The 19,969-nt window shown below is 48.0% G+C and overlaps 1 long non-coding RNA gene across 1 annotated transcript; it reads right to left on the bottom strand.

The window, feature by feature from the left end:
- Positions 1 to 966: 966 nt before the first annotated feature.
- On the bottom strand, positions 967 to 19,575 carry LOC147232426 (uncharacterized). The gene is made up of 3 exons (XR_015106319.1): positions 19,472 to 19,575; positions 19,300 to 19,394; positions 967 to 1,617 (listed from the first exon to the last, which is right to left on the bottom strand). It is a non-coding gene; the product is annotated as an uncharacterized LOC147232426 (long non-coding RNA).
- Between the last annotated feature and the right edge of the window lie 394 nt (positions 19,576 to 19,969).

The following is a 19,969-nucleotide window of genomic DNA, read 5'->3' as shown; positions in this document are numbered from 1 at the left end:
GGTGAGGCCTATTTTCCACCGGTTGGAGGCGCGGAAGGGACAGCTGGGGGAAGCTGTCACACTGGAAGCAGAAAGTGAAGAACCTGGAAACAAATATATTAAAGGAATATATTAAAGGAAAAAGAAAAAAAAATTGAAATAATTTTGTTTTTGCATGTACATGAAGCAGGAAGTGAAAAACCTTGAAACAAATGAAAAAAAAATGAAAAAAATGACTTTTTTGCATGTGCACGTGGGAGCACGAGGGAAAAATCCTGGAAATAAATAATCATATATATATTTAAGATAAAAAAATAAAGAGGCGTGGCTTTTTTGCATGTGGAAGCAGGAAGTGAAGAGCCTGGTAACAAACGTATAAAAAAAAGGTATTGCTTTTTATGTGTCAATGCAGGCAGGAAGTGAGGAACCTCGAAATCAATGTGGATTTTTTTTTTTAACAATTTTTTTTTTTGCATGTGCACGTAGAAGCAGGAAATGAAGAACAAGGAAATAAAAAAAAAAAAAAAAAAAAACACATTTGTACGTTTATTTAAATTTGTGCACTGAACCGAAATATGAGGAACCCGGAATCAAATATATCTTAAAAGATCTATTTTCTTCTGCACACACACCTAGAAGCAGGAAGTGGAGAGCCTGGAAACAAAAATGTTTTTTAAAAAAAGGTTAGAAACTTTTTGGTTTTTGCACACAAAGAAGAACCTTGAAACAAATATAAATCTATAAAAAGGAAGAAAAAAAACTTTTTTCATGTGCAAGTGGAAGCAGGAGGTAAGGAACATGGAAACAAATAAATTGAAAAAAAAAAAAACAGTGTTTTTTTTTTTTACATGTGCAAGTGGAAGCCAGAAGTGAAGAGCCTTGAAATACAAATGTTAAAAAAAAAACTTTTTTTCCACATTCACATGGATGCAGGATGTGAAAAGCCTGGATCCAAATATATTTGAAAAAAAATGTTTTTCACCGGCTTGAGAGAAAACGTGCACAGAACCTTCTCGCTTGCCGCCAATTAAAAAAAAAAAGCATCAGATGTCAGCAGGGGCCATTGCGAGCATCTTCAAAAGGTTTCCCTGTGAATTGATTAGCTGCGCGGCGCTGTTGTGTTGCTTTATTTTGAAGGTGCACGTGACGGCGGCGGCATGCTAACTGCTAAAGCGCTAACATGATAAAACACCGCCGACCTATTTCTTTGTCACTCTGATTGGCGTCCGATCAGTGTTTGTTTTTATTATGTTTTTTTTTTCCTTTTTGTTTTTTCCACGGCGATGAACTCATGATGACACGGGACGCGCGGTCACACGGCCCGCCGCTCGTCACGGCCAATGAGAGGGGAGCTCGGAAAGGGGGGGTAGAGGGAGAGAGAGAGGAGTGTCCGGAAGGTTACGCAACGCCTTCCGAGGTCTGTTATACAAGCAATGGTTGCACAATAACACTTCGCCATTGGCGCAGGAGGGGGCGGAGTCAGCCGGCGGCGGCCATGACGGCGCCGGATTCTCTCAATGTTCATTGGTTCACGGAAGATGAGAGGGTGAATGCTTGGAGCCCAGTGATTGGTCCAGAAAAGGTCCAGATTTGGTCCCGTCCCCTCAGCCCTCCGACACCTGTGATTTGTCCCTAAACCTGGGAGAAGATGGAGAGATAGAGAATAAATGAAGGATTGGATGGATGGATGGATGAAAAAAGGGATGAATGACTGAATAATTTGATGGAGGGATGAATGTTTGAAGAATGAATGAATTAATGGATGCATGGATGGATGGACAGATGGATGGATGAATGGATGGATGAATGAACGATTGAATGGATGGATGAATGATAGGATATTCATGATAAATATATAATGAATTGATGAATAATTTGATGGATGGATTAAAGATGATTGGATGGATGAATGAATGATAGGGTGATGGAAGAATGGATGAAAAAAATGAATAAATGACTGACTAATTTGATGGATGGATGAATGATTGAAGAATGAATGGATGCATTGATGGATGGATGGACAGATGGATATATGGATGGATGGATGGATGGATGATAGGGTGATGAATAGTGGATGAATGAATGACAGGATGATGGGTGAAAAAAATGAAGGAATGAATGAATGATTGAATAATTTGATGAATGGATGGATGAATGAATAATTGAATGGATGGTTGATGAATGCATGAAAAAACAGAAAACTGTTTATAGAACTGACCCTCCAAAGTACTCCTATGTCGTCACGCGCGCGCGCGCACACGCACACACACGCACACACACACACACACACACACACACACACACACACACACACACACACACACACACACACACACACACACACACACACACACACACACACACACACACACAACAGCATCCATCCATCCAACCATTCAACCGTTCGTTCATTCATCTTCACTGCCCCTCCCAAGGGTCAGGGTGGAGCCAATCAGAGGCAAGAGGCGGGGCTTAACCCCAACATGTCACCTGTCAATCACTGGGGATTTGATTATGACTTTAATTTGCGGCGTCTCACTGTCAGTTTGCATTTCCTGTCTCTCTTCCAATCAGAGCGAAGGGTTTTTATGTTTTTGTTCCATTTCATTCCCCCAGTAGTCTGGCCAGTAGTCTGTTTTGCTAATTAGCCTCCCCGGGAGTAGCTGACGCCGCTGAATGGCAGGCAGCATTTTTTTGGTCATGTTGTATTGGAAGGTGATACCCCCGAACCAACACCACCCCGAAAACCGGCGTCGAGACCAATTTCCCGGGCCCGCCTGTTACTTAGTTACCGTTAGCATGTTAGCATGCCCTCTTTTGAAAGCTCCTGACACGCTTTGCAACTCATGGAAAACACATGAGACGGGAAACAAAAGTGCTGAGGAAATCTCAGTTGCCCCGGGCGACAGGGATTTCAAACAAACACTCCTTTTGAGGAGGGAGCAACCGGCTGCCGCTAAGGAAAAAGTAAAAAAAAAAAAAAAAAAAAAAACGATCGCGTTAATAATCGATGGAGCAGCCGCGGAGAAGGGCTCGAGTGCGGAAAACAATCTGAAGCAAAGACGTGACCTCTCTCGCCACCGCGGGGGGAACATCAGGTTTGGTGAGCGATCCCTATCTGGCCCCGCCGGCCCTGGAAAGGTCCTGGAAACCTGATTTCCGGAAGAGACAGAGAAAAAAATAGAAAGAAAGAAAACAGACTCTTGATTGCTTTGGATGGAGATCTCTGAGATCTGTCTCTGGAATCCCCGAATCAGACGGTATGCCTCGTTAGCCAATCATCCGTCGATAACCTTTTGGTAAAAGGCCGCAGCCCAGACGCTAATCCGATGATGAGCGTGACGTGCGGACATTTACCCTGGCGGCCGGTGGTTGCGGGGTGGCGGGTAAAGGGGTGGGGTGGGGTGGGCAATCGAATTAGTCGCGGTTGAGCGAATCCTGGCTGAACTCTGGACTCGACTCCGAAAAATGCTGCGAAGAGGCCGCACGGGCAGGCGCTGGGACGGCGCCGGTAGGGGGCGGCGCGGTAAATCAGTCCCGACCCTGATTTGAGCCGAACATCTAGACGGCTTGATGACTTGTACTTCGGTGCTAGCTGCCAAACGCCACCTCCACAACTGGGCGAACGCACAAGTCGGTCTACTGATGGCGGCGGATTTTGGCGACGAGCCATTCGGGAAGAGAACTTTCAGTACGAGCCTTTTGGGACGAGTCTTTTGGGACGATCTGTACAGCTGAGTCGTTTGCGCGAACCGCGATCCACCGAAGTTGAGGAGCTCAGAAAACCCCCTCCCGGAGAACGGCAGGTGGTTGTTTGCTTCAGTGAACGTCTTCCCTCCTCTGCAACTCGTGCAACGTCGGTCTGGCGGCGGCGGCGGCGCGGGACGCTATCAGCGTGTGATCTGCTCAATTTAAGGCGGAGGATCCAGCCGTTATCTGATGCACATTTGTGGCCGCCGGCAAAGCGGCGGGTCAGAGAAGGGTTCTGGGAAAACCACAAACTGATAAAGGTTGTAAATTATTCGGAGGAGGACCTGCCGTCTTGGCCCCCATCCTTCCCATCCTGGATCATGTGAATTTGTTGTAATGGCAACTGGCGCGTTCATGTGCATCTGCGCCCATCTGGACGAATCTGAACGCAAAAGGCATGCAAACCTGTTTGGCAGGTGTTTTATGAAAAAAAAGTAAGCACATATACAGTTTCTTTCCTGCCAAGACATTCCCCTGCTGATGAGCCCCCCACCCAAAAAAAATCACCCACTTCATTGTTATCATACTATTACGACATTATTATTATATTGTAATTACACAAATCTTCCTGCCAGAGGAGGTTTTTTTATCGTTCCATGTGAAAAGCAATTACATTTTTACCGCCGCCTTGCACTTTGGCAAACTCACCCGCCAACCGACAGACACGCGCAGCAACTTAGCCAACGAAAGCAGATCCCGAGGGACGGGGTCAAGCGGCCTCCGCTGCAAGACTTCCTTTCCAGAGACAAATTAATTGAAATACGATAAAGGATGACATGAAAAAAAAGGAGGAGAGCGATCAAAAGAAAAAACTGATTTAAAGGCTTCACTCTGGAATCCGTCTCTCACAATGGAAGGAAATTGATCGGATCTTTTTTATGCTGACGGGCCTCTCTGGTTCCCCTCATCTTTTAAACGAAGTTCAACATCAAAAGCGGCGCCCGTTAGCTTCAAGAGGGCCCCGTCCCGAGAGGTGATTGGACGGTTCTAACGTTGAGTATGGCCTCATTAGATAACTGAGGACTTGGGTGCCTGGCCTTGGATGCTAAAAGATTTTTTTGGGGGGGGCAGAGCCTTCAGAAACAGTTACCCCAGCCTGCTAGCTGGCCACATGCTAACGTACAAGCCTCTAATGCATGCTAGCCTTCCTTGCTGGAAAAAAAACAAACCTTTGAGCCGCCCACCTGACTCCTGTTCCTTGAGCCCAGTTAGCAATGCAACTCCGTAGCGACGTTAACACCGTCCCCTTGCCAGGCTCCACGCCCCAAAGTCACGACGGGGCTTAGCGACGTCACCTGGAGTCGCCCCTCGCAGAGAACCGCACTAGCATATCTCTGAATTCCTTTGCTCTTTCCCATTTTCAAGCATCGGGGTCCGCCTCCCTGCTCCTTCCTTTTTCCCCAAAATACCCCGGCTGTGCCTGATGAGGGCCACTGGAATTCCTCTTAAGGGACTGGATGGGACAGGATGGAACATGGCAGCACGGAACTGGAAGCCACTGGACAGGGCTGGATGGGACAAAATGGGCAGGAACTGCCTGGGACAGGAATGGACTGGGCAGGAGGGGACAAGATAGGACTGGATAGGACTGGACTGGCAAAGACTGGATGGGAAGGGGTGGGACATGACGGCATGGAACTGGAAGGTACTGGGTAGGGTTAAGATGGGACAGGAATGGATGGGATAGGATATGACAGAAAAGGACTAGAATGGACTGGAAAGTGTTCGCATGGGGGAGGACTGGATGGGTAAAATGGGACCGGACGGGACAGAAGGGGACTGCCGGCAAAGACAGGATGGGACTGGACTGGATAGGACAGGAAAGGACTAGAAGGTACTGGATGGTACAAGTCAGGATTGTATAAGATGGGACAGAATAGGCCAGGACCAGAAGGGGCTACCCAGTCCAAGACTAGACTGGACTGGATGGGACCAGATGGGACTAGACTGTCACAGACTTGGGGGATGGGATGGAATGGGGTTGGAATGGGGTTGGACTAGGACAGGACAGGACTGGATGGGAAAAGGAGGGGATAATTTGGGACCGGAAGGTGCAAGATGGGAAGGGACGGGATCAGACCATATGGGCTGTGACAATTATGGGACGGGACGGGAAGAGTTGTTGCTCTGAGTTGTGAATGAGGGGAATCAAAACATGTCAGCTGTAGTGAGGCTCTGTGGGAGGAGAAGGGGGCTAGTAGATCACTTGCAGCCCCCCTCCTCCACCCACAAAAACCGCGGCTCCTGGCGAGCGCTGCGGAGCCGCCGGGAAGAAGTTCTAACCTGGCAAAATCCTCTGCGCTGCAGGGAGGGTGAAGTGGGGGAGGGCTGTGCGGCTTAATCCTCGCTGTTTCCGCGTGCGATGAAACCTACTTGTCAGCTGTGAATCATCTGGTAGCAAAATGGGCGTCTTTCCACAACTCCATTATGGGATTTAATAAAGTCAACTTGAGTCCGCCTGTTGAAAACAGGCCCCGCGTTGACGTCTCCATCAACTGCCAGCTGCCTTTTTAGCCTTGTACTCCTTATTCTATGTGTGTGTGCGTGTGTGTGTGTGTGTATAAGTGTGTGTTGCCCCCCGGATGACGATGCTGTCAAACTCTCTTTGCAGACAATTAACTCCATTGTGCTGTGGGCTAACTGGCCAATGCTAAAGTCTTTATTTGATTTATATAAGAATTTGCCCCGCCCCCTGCTCTAAACACACACAACATACCAGAAGATAAATATATTTGTGTAATAACTGTTTAATAACAACCCCAAATCCGATTAATGACGATCCGCTCGGCGTAATATGGAAAAGTATGCACGGGCGCATGATCGCTCACCTAATCTATACCACGCTGCCTGGTCGCGGGGGGGGGGACGACAATCCCGGCTCACAGGGACGGGTTTAACTCGGACTCGTCAGGGGTCAGTGAAAGGGTCAGCTGTCAATCACACGGGTCAGCTGTCAATCACACGGGTCAGCTGTCAATCACACGGGTCAGCTGTCAATCAGAGATGAGCTGTCAATCACAGAAGTCAGCTGTCGGTCACAAAGCCACACTGCGACCACACACTGCGTCTGAGTGTGGGTGTGTCTGCAAGTGTGTGCATGCATGCGCATGTGTGAGTACATGCATTCAAAGGTAGGAGGTAAAAATATTCTAGAGGGTTAGTGCCATATACTGTATCACATTCTGGATTGCACCAGTTTTCTCTTCCATTTGTTCGTCCATTCACTCACTCATTCATTTATTTGTTCATCCGTTCAATAATACACTGCTCTTCCTGTTCACAGGGTCAGGGGACTGAGCGAATCACAGCTGCCATTGGGGTGAAGGGCGGGGCTTAAGCCTGGACCTGTCAATCAGAGGGCCACACACACACACACACACACACACACACACACACACACACACACACACACACACACACACACACACACTATTCACCCTCTCATCCAGGGAGCAGGACCAAACCCTGGCAACCCCCTCAGATGCATCACCATGACGATTCAAGCAAACAGATTTTTCAAGTGCGCGCGTGTGTGTGTGTGTGTGTGTTCAGATCAATGGATGTTTCAATGGATTCAAAGAAACATCTGCCCAAACCCCGAGCTGATTGCGCGGCGCCGAAGGGAGGCGCGGAGGAGGTGGATAAGAGGCGGCGTTGACTCAGCCAAACGTGATCCCCGATCAAAGGGCCTCCGGAGCCGACAGAAATCCACCTGATCCGGATGAACGTTCCTCCGCCGCCGCCTCCACACACACTTGACAAGGAGCGCCGCGGAGCTCAGAGCTCCAGCAACTCCAAGACAGGTTTCACGTCGGGGGGGTCGGAAGGAGACGGGATGCCGAGTCCGGAGTCCGATGGACGGACGGACGGACGGACGGACACTCCGGATCCCATGATGACTCTGGATGATTTAAAGGGGAATGAATGACTCGACTGCAGGGCCAGATTACTGTCTTATTGATGATGGGATTATTTTATTGCATGATTATTTACACTGAAATATTTATGGGATACAAGATATATGGTGGGATTATTTTCACGGAACCATTTATGATGGCATTATTTATTTGGGGATTATTTATTACGGGATAATTTATGATGGTATTATTCATGATGAGATTATTTATCACTGAAATATTTATGATGGGATTATTTATCACTGAATTATTTACCACCGGATTAGTTTTCATGGTGTTATTTATGTTGGGATTATTATCATGAGGATTTTTTTCATCGTGGGATTATTCATCACCGCATTCCTAATTATGGCACTATTCATGATGGGATTATTTATTATGATATTCATTGCGGGATCGTTTATGATGGGATTTTTATTGGGGCATTACTTAATACGGGATAATTTATTGTGGCATTTTTTATGATGGAACCATTTTTAATGAAAATATTTATTAAGACATTATTTATCATAGCATTATTAAAAATGGGATTACTGATCACATGATGCAGCCTCAGGGCGGCACGAGTCGGTGTCACTCTGAGCCGATCCCAAGCCCAGATAAATGCAGAGGGTTGCGTCAGGAAGGGCATCCGGCCTAAAACTTTTGCCAAAACCAAAACATACGAATCAACCATAATAACCAGATCATACTGGATCGGTCGAGGCTCGGGTTAACAACAACTGCCACTGGTACCGATGATCTACAGGGTACCAGTGGACACTGGCCTACTGTAGGTCAAAGAAGGAGAGGAGGAGTGCATGTTTGGAAGCAGAGAGAGAAAAGGAAAGGAAAGAGTCTGGGACTGAGAGTAGGGACTTTGAATGTCAGGACTGTGACAGGAAAAGGTAGAGTTGGTCGACATGATGCAGAGAAGGAAGGTGGATATACTGTGTGTCCAGGAGACCAGGTGGAAAGGTAGTAAGGCTAGAAGCTTAGGAGCAGGCTTTAAGTTGTACTATTATGGTACTGACAAGAAGAGAAATGGAGTAGGAGTTATCTTGAAGGAGGAGTTTGTTAGAAATGTTCTGGAGGTGAAAAGAATGTCAGATAGACATGAGTTTGAAACCAGAAATTGAAGGCGTGATGCTCAATGTTGTTAGTGGCTATGCCCCGCAGGTGGGATGTGAATCTGAAGAGAAGGAGAAGTTCTGGAATGAGTTGAATGAAGTGATGCAGAATATCCCAAGAGGATAGTTGATGAGCCATACAATGAAGTTATGAGAAAGAGTAGTGGAAACTAGACTGAGAGCAGAAGTCAGCATTTGTGAACAGCAGTATGGCTTCATGCCTAGAAAGAGTACTACAGATGCAGTATTTGCGTTCAGAACGCTAATAGAAAAGTACAGAGAAGGCCAGAGGGAGCTGCATTGTGTTTTTGTAGACCTAGAAAAAGCATATGACAGGGTGCCAAGAGAGGAGCTCTGGTATTGTATGAGGAAGTCTGGAGTGGCAGAGAAGTATGTTAGACTGGTGCAGGACATGTATGCTAGCTGTGAGACACTGGTACGATGTGCTGTAGAGGTAACAGAGAAGTTCAAGGTGGAGGTGGGACTCCATCAGGGATCAGCTCTGAGCCCCTTCTAGTTCGCAGTGGTGATGGATAGGCTGACAGATGTGGTTAGACAGGAATCCCCATGGACCATGATGTTTGCGGATGACATTGTGATCTGTAGTGAGAGCAGACAACAGGTAGAGGAAAATCTAGAGAGGTGGAGGTATGCTCAGGAAAGGAGAGGAATGCAAGTTAGTCGCAGCAAGACAGAATATATGTGTGTGAATGAGAGGAACTCGGGTGGAACGGTGAGGCTACAGGGAGTGGAGATCAAGAAGCTGGAGGATTTCAGGTACTTGGGGTCAACAGTCCAGAGCAACGGAGAGTGCGGAAAAGAGGTGAAGAGACGGGTCCAAGCAGGTTGGAATGGGTGGAGAAAAGTGTCAGGCGTACCAAGAGATAGAAGACTTTCAGCCAGAATAAAAGGAAAGGTGTACAAGACAGTGGTGAGACCAGCGATGATGTTTGGACTAGAAACTGTTACAATGACCAAAAGACAGCAGGCAGAACTAGAGGTAGCAGAGATGAAGATGTTGAGGTTCTCTTTGGGAGTGACCAGGATGGATAGGATCAGGAATGAGGCTATCAGAGGGACGGCACATGTTCGATGTTTTGGAGAGAAGGTCAGAGAAGCCAGACTGAGATGGTTCGGTCATGTACAGAGAAGAGATAGTGAATATATTGGTAGACGGATGCTGGAATTGGAGCTGCCAGGCAAGAGGTCTCGAGGAAGACCAAAGAGAAGATTTATGGACGTAGTGAGAGAGGATATGAAGGTAGTTGGAGTGAGAGAGGAAGATACAGAGAATAGGGTTAGATGGAGAGGGTTGATTCGCTGTGGCGACCCCTGAAGGGAAAAGTCGAAAGGAGAAGAAGAGGAAGAGGATTACTGATCACATGATTATTTATTCTGGCATTACTTATGATGGCACTATTTATTATGGGATTATATATTAGGGGTTATTCATGATGTGATTATTTATGATCGGATTATTTTTTAGTGGTAATTTTGTTCGAGGACCTCTAGGGGGCGTTTCAGATCACCACGGAAACAGTCAGCTGGCTCATCGACGGATCCGATTGGTCGATAGGTGTGGATGAGAGGGTGAACGGTTTGGACTTCTGAGATTGACAGGTGAGCCGTCCCGGTGAAACCCCGCAACCGCTGAGACAGTGCATTCTTTTGCCATAATCCAATAACAATGATTATTATTGAATGACAATTTCAAAAATAAATCACTCAAATACGTTTCCAAAAAATTGAAGTAAATACATGACATGAAGTAAACTGGGTCAAAGGTCACATGCTGTTTGTTGCGATTGGATTAATTAGATGAGATTAATCCCAAGCGGAGGCTGTCACCGCCGGCGACGGACGGATAAACTCCTGAGATGCCGAGGTTCCGGAGGGGCATCAGCAGGACGCCGGAGTCCCACCAAGCGATGGCTCACTTTGACAGTTCCGAGGATTGCGTGGGATTATAAGGTAATATCACGCTAATATCATCCGACGCAGAGTCGTGGATCAGGGCAGATTAACGGCATTCCCCCTAGAAACACAGATCGATGACAGCCGGATTTCAACCAGCTAATCCCCACGCCACCCACCGCTTCCCCCCGGGGCAAGAGCGACCCGCTAATCCCCAGGATTAGCGGGTCGCTCTCTGGTGGCAACCCTCTTTTTTGAAAGAGAAAACAAACAGGGATTAAGATTATTGCGGCCGGATAATCAACTCTGGCATAAGACAAAAGATCGACACGCTCTGCAGGGTCGGGAACTTGGACCCGACACCGAAAAGAAGTTCGTATCTGACAGACAAGCGGAACCAGTCTGGAAAGTGGCATCCCGGGAAATAATCCTAATCCCGGTCTGGTTTCTGTCACATCGGTTGTTTGGTGCCGAAGGAGCCGACAGAAGGGCCGACAGCTGCGGTTCCTTTCCTCCTTTTCCTTTTTTGTTTTTGGAGCCGAGATACGATTGCAAGTACCTTGATGTGTTAGCATGACGTGCTAGCATGATTGTGCAAATTTCGGTGCAAATCTCTGGTTTCAGCTTGAATCTTGGAATTAATCAAAATCTGAAATGTTAGATTTGCTTAAGACACTAGCTACTTTAGCATCCATCCTACTGTATTTGACACCTTTCGTCCAAAGCCACATATCTATTTATCCTTCATTTCCCGAACTCTGTGAGTTTCTGTATAAAGATTCGAAATAAATCCGAACTTGAAACGGTCGCCTTACTAGCCGCCGCAGCCATGTTTGCCCTGGAAACATCCATCCTAATAATAATAACAATAATATTACTGTGAATGTTCCACATGTGGGTTTTGGGATGTCAGAACAGAAAGAAAACTCAGCAGCAACCTTGTCCTGAGCTTCACTCCGTGAAATGTAGCTTAGCGGATCATCCTGCGGTATTCTACAGTTAGAGGGCAGCTTCCAACAAAAACGCTTCTATATGCTAAAGATAGCAGCGTTGGTTTGGGGGGGCTGTTTTGCATGAAGAAGGCACTGAGGCTACGTAGAAGAAGGTCAATGTGGGCAGGGTCCTCCAAGGTCAACCAAATACCAATGTTAGATGCTTCTTAGTGCACGGCTCAACTTTTACACACTACCCTTCCCCCACCTCTGGGTAGAGGGGGGTTCTCCCTTCTCCTGCGATCACCATGGCTAATGGGCTCGCGGTTTGCATTGGACGGTCTCTAAGGGCCCACGTTAATGCAGCTGAGGCTATCCTCATGCTAGCCTGGCTGCCGCTAATACCGCTGTGGTTCTCCATTAGCCGGCCTCGCTGAGCTTTGTGCCTAACTTCCTTCCAGAAAAAAGAAAATGGCCAGCGAGAGGGCTGTCGGTGGGGTGGACTTGTATCCCGTGTGCAAGACCAGTGACCTGCCGCAAGACCTGCCGCGGGAGCAGCGACCTCGCAAATATGCAGTCCCAGTGGTGATAACGGGGTTGACAACCATGTGATGTGATTGTGAGATTTTGCAACCTCCTGCAAAAGAATGTTCAGGGGAGGGCTTTGGTTCTAGAGTCGTATGCTTCAGTTTACGGCAGGAAACTGTCATGGTTTACGCTTCTGTTCAACCAAACTCCTCGGTGACTGTTTTTTTTTGCTTCATAGCGGGAATGTGGGGGGGCTGGCAGCAGGTAGGAGGAGGTGGGGTCAACAACGATGTCGCAATCGCCAAAGTAGGCTAAGGAGAAGCCTCAGCTTTGCATGCGGTAAGGCGAGGACTTGAGGAAGGATGACCTCCTCCCATGGACGGGGGGCTGAGGGTTCTGATAGGAGGGGTCACCTCCATTAAGTCTCCCTGAAGCCCTTCAGAGGCTTGTTCAAACTCTGCAGGTCCTGGATCAGTCCACGTGTATGCTGAAAAAATTAGGGACCCGAGCAATTAATCAACATTGACGACCTGAGAAGCTCAATTAAGGGTTTAGCCCCTCAGTGGCCAAGATGAAATCTGGAGTCTCTGTCGACTTCATGTCCTTCCGAACTGCCTCCGACTCTTTGTTGGGTTTAATCATAAAACTAGGGGGAGCAAAAGGAAGGCGGGGAGAAGAAACACCTCCATTGATGGCGGACCGTCGAGATGTAGCCCCGGGAGGAGTTTACAGACATGCACTGGTATTCAAGCATGTACAATCCGATGTGTTGTAGTCACCACGCCGCAGCGAAACTGCCATGTGATCCACAACCGCCACACCAACCCCTTCACGAAGGGGAAGCTAATCACACGGAAAGGCATTGAGGGCATCTCAGACCACCGGAGCCAGAGGTGCCGGAGAAGAGTGCGCTTCCTGTCGAGCAGCGGATATCGAGAGGCCTCCATAATGGCCTCCTCAGGGGTTTCGAGACCCCCCCCCCCCCCCCCGACTATATTCCCCCCTCCCCTCCCCCCCCACACACAAACTCTCAACACATCGCCTCAATCACTCAACTCAAAGGCCCGACGTTTTGTGCCCAGCCAGGGTATGACCCTTGTCCTACTAAACGGATTGTAGGGGCTCATTATCGGCGCCTAAATAAAAAGGGCAAAATCTATTTATAGCATCCGACTTTATATCAACTCCACTTCATCAATCGAGACCAGGGGTGTCAAACCCAAATACACATAATTTGAAAAGTCAACAGCAAGCAGTGATTCAATGTTTATTGAAATGAGCTAATTGCACATGTTGACCCTGAAGCTAACCAAGCTTATAAATTATTGTCTACTAAAACAACATTAAACATGAAATAAATTAAAAAAATCAGTTGCAATAATTTCTTATGGCTCTATCTGCAGCATTTCCAGAGTAATTTCTAATGCAAACATTTTTTCCGCAGCCAAAAAATAATTTCCTTCGAAGAAAAATCCAACATGCCTTTTGGTTGCAAGAAAATAAAACAAAAGGAAACAGCTCAGTTTCCTGCTCTCTGATGTTCTCTTGTCAGAGCCAGAACTTTGAACTGGCAAAGCTTATAAGTTCTTGCTTATAATCAACATTAAATACAAGAAATTAATTTTTGTTAGGTTTAGAGAGAAATACAAGTGTTGATGTAGACATGACGCTCCAGGTCGGTCGATAAATGCGTCGGTATGCGACGCGAAAGGAAGCCTCCGACATTCGTCAGGCGATTGACACGAGAATGGGATGCAAAAAGCAGCTTTTCCTGAGTAATTCCTTGTACATTTTCTCCCGGATCCTGCCCACCAGTCCACTCTTTTGACCGCATACCGCTTCAAAGATCTCCTTCCGCTTCGTTTTGCCATGAATCGATCTTAACCCCCAAAGTTCCTCTATTGTGCGCAGATCTTGGTCAACTCCACGGATAAAAATCGACAGCTGCCAAGTATCATGAGTGTCGCCGAACATATACTCGTATGCCTCCCGTCTGGCTTAAAACTCCCTTCTGTTTAGCCGTTTTTGGGTATGAGGGGTAGCTGACAGTCAACAACAGGTGGCTCAGCAAGGCCAGCCGATGAGCGTTTGCCGGCACTCGATTGACGCGCCAAAGCACTCGCAGTGAAATGTGGGACTTAATGGTGCTTGCAACATATCAACGGACCAGCTCCAAGAGTTATTAAAAATTATCCTGCGGGCCAAAGACAATCCCTACGTAGGCAAAATCTGGCCAAAAGCAACGTGGTGCAGAAGGGTCAGGAGGCACCGCAAAGGAGGCGGGGCGTTTCCAAGTTCATCTCCACCGTCCCCTGATATCACAGACTCTATCCGACCGTCTTCAAGGAAAGAGCTTACTTTCGTGTCGCCTCAACGGTTGCTAGGCAACAGGGGTGGGGGGTCGATGCAGAAGGTGAGCTGGAACTTGAGCCTCACTTAGCATACTGTGTTTCGTTGGCTAAACTGACAAAGCTGATCAGTGGTTGAGGGGCGGCGGGCAGACAGGAAGTAAGGCCAGCTGCAGGGGTCGGCGGGGGGTCACCGAGATAAAAACAGGAAGTCACCGTGTAATCAGAAACAACTGAAGAAAAGAGATAGGAGCGGCGGCCAATCGGTATCCAGACGGGTCCGAAACCATGGAAACGAGATGCCGAGATGAAGGACACGTTCGTGCGCAGGAACTTCCAGATTTCAAAATAATGTTCTCAACATATTGATTAAATAATGAATTCAACATTTAATTAATTATCGGGAACAAATGAAAATACTGAAAATGAAATAAAAATGAACAAGTCAATAATGAATGTATTTTAAAAGGTAATTTACTCATCAATTTATTCATTTAAATTCAGTTTAATTGAAAGGAATTAAAGGTCTGAAACCTGGTGATGATGATAATAATGTAATTAGAAAGTGTCATTGGATTTTAAATTTAAAAGAAAATTCTAATTTTGACTTTTATTTAATATATATATATATATATATTGGTCCTTTTTTCTAGTATCAGTGTTGCCAGGTGTTTTACCTGATGATAATAATAATATATCAATAATAATTGCAAGTAATATCACAATGTAATAGGGTTTTGATTAAAGAAAATCTAATCTGATCTAATTTCATTTTATTTAGGCCATTTAGACACTTTAGTTCTGCCTCATCCACACGCCCCAAACCCCAGTGTGTGTGTGTGTGTGTGTGTGTGTGTGTGTGTGCAGCACCACGTGGATGCGGGGGACGAGTGTGTTTTTGGCCCCCCTGCGAGGGATCAGGCCCCGGGGACAGGAGGCCGGCAGAGGATGATCCCTGGTTGGTCGTCGTCCAACTCTGGGGCACTGAGTTTGTTTCTGGTGCAAAATAGAAAGTGATCTAATCCCGGCGGCGCCACGTCTCACTTTTGTCCGGGCGGCGTCAACGGCGACTGTGGCGGCGAAGGTGCAGGGGGGGACCCGGGGACCCCCATCTGGGTCCTGGAGCAGGACAGCCAGGAACTTCACACCTAATTCTTTACCATCTGTGTGTCAGTGTGTGGCACTGTAACTCCCTATCCCAAAGTGTGTGTGTGACAGATGCGTGTCGCCGCCAGCGTGCACCAAGTGTGCACCTTCCTGAGCCGCCAGTTTTATTTACATCACTGCACAAGCGCACAATATTGCACAATACTTCATTACAGTGTAATAACAGTATAATTTCATGGTGGTTTAGTCGGGCGCACTTGCTTGTCATCAGCTCATCAACCCGGTCTGCACCACCTCCACCTTCACCCGCAACCACCAACTCAACCTTCTCCTCCCCTGCAATCTGATTGCCGGCACAACCACGTCTGGTCGCGGCCTCTAAGTATTTCCGAGTGTTCCCTGTTAAAGCTCTCAGCCGGGATTATCGAGACACCCTGTATTTTTTTTTCTTCCCCCCGTGGCCGGGAACACCAGCTGCCTCTCCCTCTGGAGGGGCTCGCCGTAGACGGCTGCGAATCAAGAAATAAAAAGACTGCCTTCCTGGGAAGTGAGGTGCTACATCACACACACACTCACACACACTCACACACACACACTCTAGATTATCCTCGAAAGGGTGAATGTTTGGACGTCTCTGGATGCAGATCCTGGGATTGACAGTCGCTCTGCGTTAACCAGGGTAAACCCCGCCTCTCGCCCCGACCTCGGCAGCGATGGGCTCTGCCCTCCTCAGCCATCAGAGGCGAATAAGACCCGTAAACGACGAGCGCACGAATAACAACATTTGACCCGGTGGCGGCTACTTAACAGAAACTGTTGTAACCGTGACGACTGCCGCCGCTGCCAAGGAGAATCCTGTCACACCGGCCGATGGTCAGATGTCACAGGCACTTCCCGGAAAATCACTGATTGTAACGAGCAGAAGGCCGCGGCGAGTACATTGAGCTCTGACGCGGACATTTTGCGGCCGCCTCTTGATTCTCCATTGCAGTTCACTTGGTTCCCACTTCTGAAAACTTCCAAATGGCTCTATCGCCCCCCCCACCACCACCTCTGCTGTCACGAAGCAAGCATCTTTGCGGGAAGGCGAAGGGCCCGTAGGACGGCAACGGCAGCACCATGTGTGGCGGGACTTCGGGGGAAACATCTGCGCGCCATCAACGTTGCCAGCGCACCGAAAAAACGGAGGGCGCCCTGTGTTGCCTTTGATTGGCGGGGCGAGGCTGCGGCGTCGGTTCCGTCGCGTGAATGCCAAAGGGCCTCAACTAGAAGCGGGTTCAAAGCCAGTCATGTGTCCGCCACTCGGAACCGTGTCAGGAGCCATCAGCGGAGACACAGCGGAGAAGAAACAGCCTCCCCCCCGAGTCAGGAGCTGCCGCTTCCACTTTTTGGGACACTTAACTTTTTCCTTCTTGTCCCCCTCAATCCTTTAAATCCATCTGGGAGGTCGGGGTACCGAGCACTCCTTCCTCATGTGGAGCACACGCACACACCGCTACACTCCGGGTTGCACTAAGGCAGGAAGAAGTTTGCAAGGCGACAGAGCACCCGCTGTCACGCCATGCTCATACCGAGGTGGGCCATCGGTTGAAGGGGTGCGGAGTTTAAAGGGGCAGATCAGGGACAAGGGTGCGACAGCGTCCGGTAGAAAATGCCCCCCCCTCCCTTGGGTTTGCGGACCCAAACCCCCAGATCGGAGGCCATTTCGGTAGGCGACTTCTCAAAGGTCACCGGACAGGACCTCCGAGTCCGCCTTTGACAAAGGTGCCGTGGCAACTGGGATCTGGGTTCTTTTCCCGGGCACGTTCGGCGTGGTCTCTCTGGAATATACCACATTGAGCTGAGGCATGCCTCCGCGTTCCCCTTGCGGAACCCACTGCTTCATCTCAGAACTTGTTGTTCCATCGATGATGACAAGCTGCAACACACCCCGACGGCCCGGGGCCCGGATCCTTATCTGGAGCCTCTCGCTCCTCGACCGATGCCGTGGATAATTTCTTCCATCCGATCGGAGTCAGGACTTTCTGTTCCTCGGAGATGCTCTTTATCTCGAGAACAATAAAAAGAATCGTAACCCGTAATCCGATCAAACAAAGTTGGGGTATTAAAATATTGATGGCTGACGGATGAGAGAACGACAACATTGTCTGGACACGACGGGCCACCCGGAGGGGTCTCCTGTTCCGCGGCTCAGTGTTCTCTTCCAGACCAGGAACCCGGTTCGTCAGTGAATGGGTGTAAAAATATCGGACGGGATGAAATTGCGAATTAGATGTATCGCGGAGCGGAGAGGACCGGGAACATGGGGAGGGTCGGGAACGCCAAATCGTTTCACCATGGGCTGAAAGCGGGTAAGGTATGTCTTGATGGGAGCTACATTTATTTAATATCCATACCATTTATTCAGCAGGGCCGCGAGCTCATCCCAGCTGTCATCGGGCGAGAGGCAGGGTTCACCCTGGATCGAGCAAGACCCACATGAAGGGACATACAACCTGATTTACTCTGATTTACTCGCCATTCAATTCAGGGTCTTCACTGAACCTCCCTCATATATATAGAGGTTCTACTTTCTCTTTTTTATTATTTTATTACTGTTTTTTTTTTTTTATTCCAAGGGGGAAAGTATCCTTCTGCTGGAGCACGAGACTCCAATTTCCTTCCCGGCTCTACAACCCTGCATCTTCACATCCCTTTGCCCCACGGATGTGTATGACTGGGCTCATTTCCTCCGCCTGTGATGGAGCTGCCGCAAGCGCCAGCGCCAGTGCATTGCGTCATTTTATTCTTGTTTCATCAAAGAATGCGTTTGGCTTGCCGACGCCGACATGAAAAAATGGGATCTGAATTTGGAGCCACAAATCACAGATGTAAATTAAAACGGTTTCCAGGGACTTGTTAAATGCCTCGAAGCACCAGACGGGCCAGGGTACTGATCCTGCTGCTGGCGGGCACATTGTGTGTGAGGGGGGGGGGGGGTTACATGGTAGAGGAAGATAAGTCAGGGTAATGTAGCACAAGGTGAGGTAAGTGGAAGTAAAGGAAGGTAAGATAAGGTTAGGTAACATAAGGTAAGGCAAGATGAGGTTTGATTGGGTAAAGTACGGTAAGGCAAGGCAAGGTGATGTAAGGTACCGGAAGGTAATGTAAGGTATGCTTTAGTTAGGTTTGGTTTAGGCAAGACAAGGGTATGTTATATAGTATATGTTATATAGGGTATGTTAAGGTCAGGCAAGGTGAGGTTGATTGGGTAACATAAGGTAAGGCAAGGCAAGATGAGGTAAGGTAAGGTTAGGTGATGTGAGGTACCATAAGGTACCGCAAGGTAACATAAGATATGCTTAAATTCGTTTTAGTTTAGTTAAGGCAAGATAAGGCAAGACAAGGCCAGGTTACGTAAGGTAACATAAGGTAAGCTTAGGTTAGCTTTCAGTAAGACAAGGTAATGTAAGGCAATGAGAGGCAAGTTAAGGCATCCCCTGACTCGTCCCTCTGGGGGGAAATTTAAGAAGCACAAACGTCAGAAAAGTAAAACGTAAAACAACACAAGCACTATGTAAGTGATGGAAGGAAACATTGTCTTGCTGTACAAATTTTCCAAAATATGAGCTGGTTCACACAGAAGGGGTAGCTGTAACTCCACAGTAATGCTTGCAATGCCGAGGTTTTCTTTTCAAACCACAGTGAGATAGAGGTTTGCACATTCATTTATTACCTTTACCAGTGCATGAAGAGTACCAGGGCGCCCGGACAGCCACCTCAGGGCAGGGTCACCTGTCACACAAGTTCACCTGCCAATCAAAGGGACACCTGCCAATCACAGGGTGACATGTCAATCAAGCTCCGTGTATAGACAGCCAACCTTTCACCCTCTCAGTCGCACTTACGGGCACTTTGGAGGCTTCACTGAATCTCCTGACTGTCGTTGGACGGGGAACCTGGGGAATCCCTGCAGGAGAACCTGTAGAACATGTGATTCCTGAGCTCTCTTGACAGTAACCTGACATTGAGTTGATGCTGAATAACCAACATTTAGCATGTTATGTTGAATATGTTAGCATAACCGGTAACCGGGAGGGGTGGTCTACCAAGACTCTTTCCAGCCCATCAGCCGGTGCGGAGGGAAAAATTCCCCTGTTGCGTAACGGTGGAGAGGGGTATTTCCAGGGGGTGAAGATCGCCATATATCACCCCCCCAAACCTCTGCCCCCCCACCAAGTTTTAGTTACGCAACACCCAGCCTCCCCGTCTAACCAGACGACCAATCGGGGAAGACGCTGGGACAGGAACGTAAATCGTTTACGTAAACTTCCAAATTGATTACGCCGATGGTTTTATTTGTCCGGCGATGGAAGGTTGGAACTGCACTGTCACTTCTCATTTCC

This window comes from Fistularia commersonii, chromosome 7 (assembly GCF_037954325.1).
Source record: "Fistularia commersonii isolate RoL2024-O1a breed Wild chromosome 7, RoL_Fcom_v1.0, whole genome shotgun sequence".
Lineage (NCBI taxonomy): Eukaryota > Metazoa > Chordata > Actinopteri > Syngnathiformes > Fistulariidae > Fistularia > Fistularia commersonii.
This window is presented reverse-complemented; position numbering and strand designations above follow the sequence as displayed.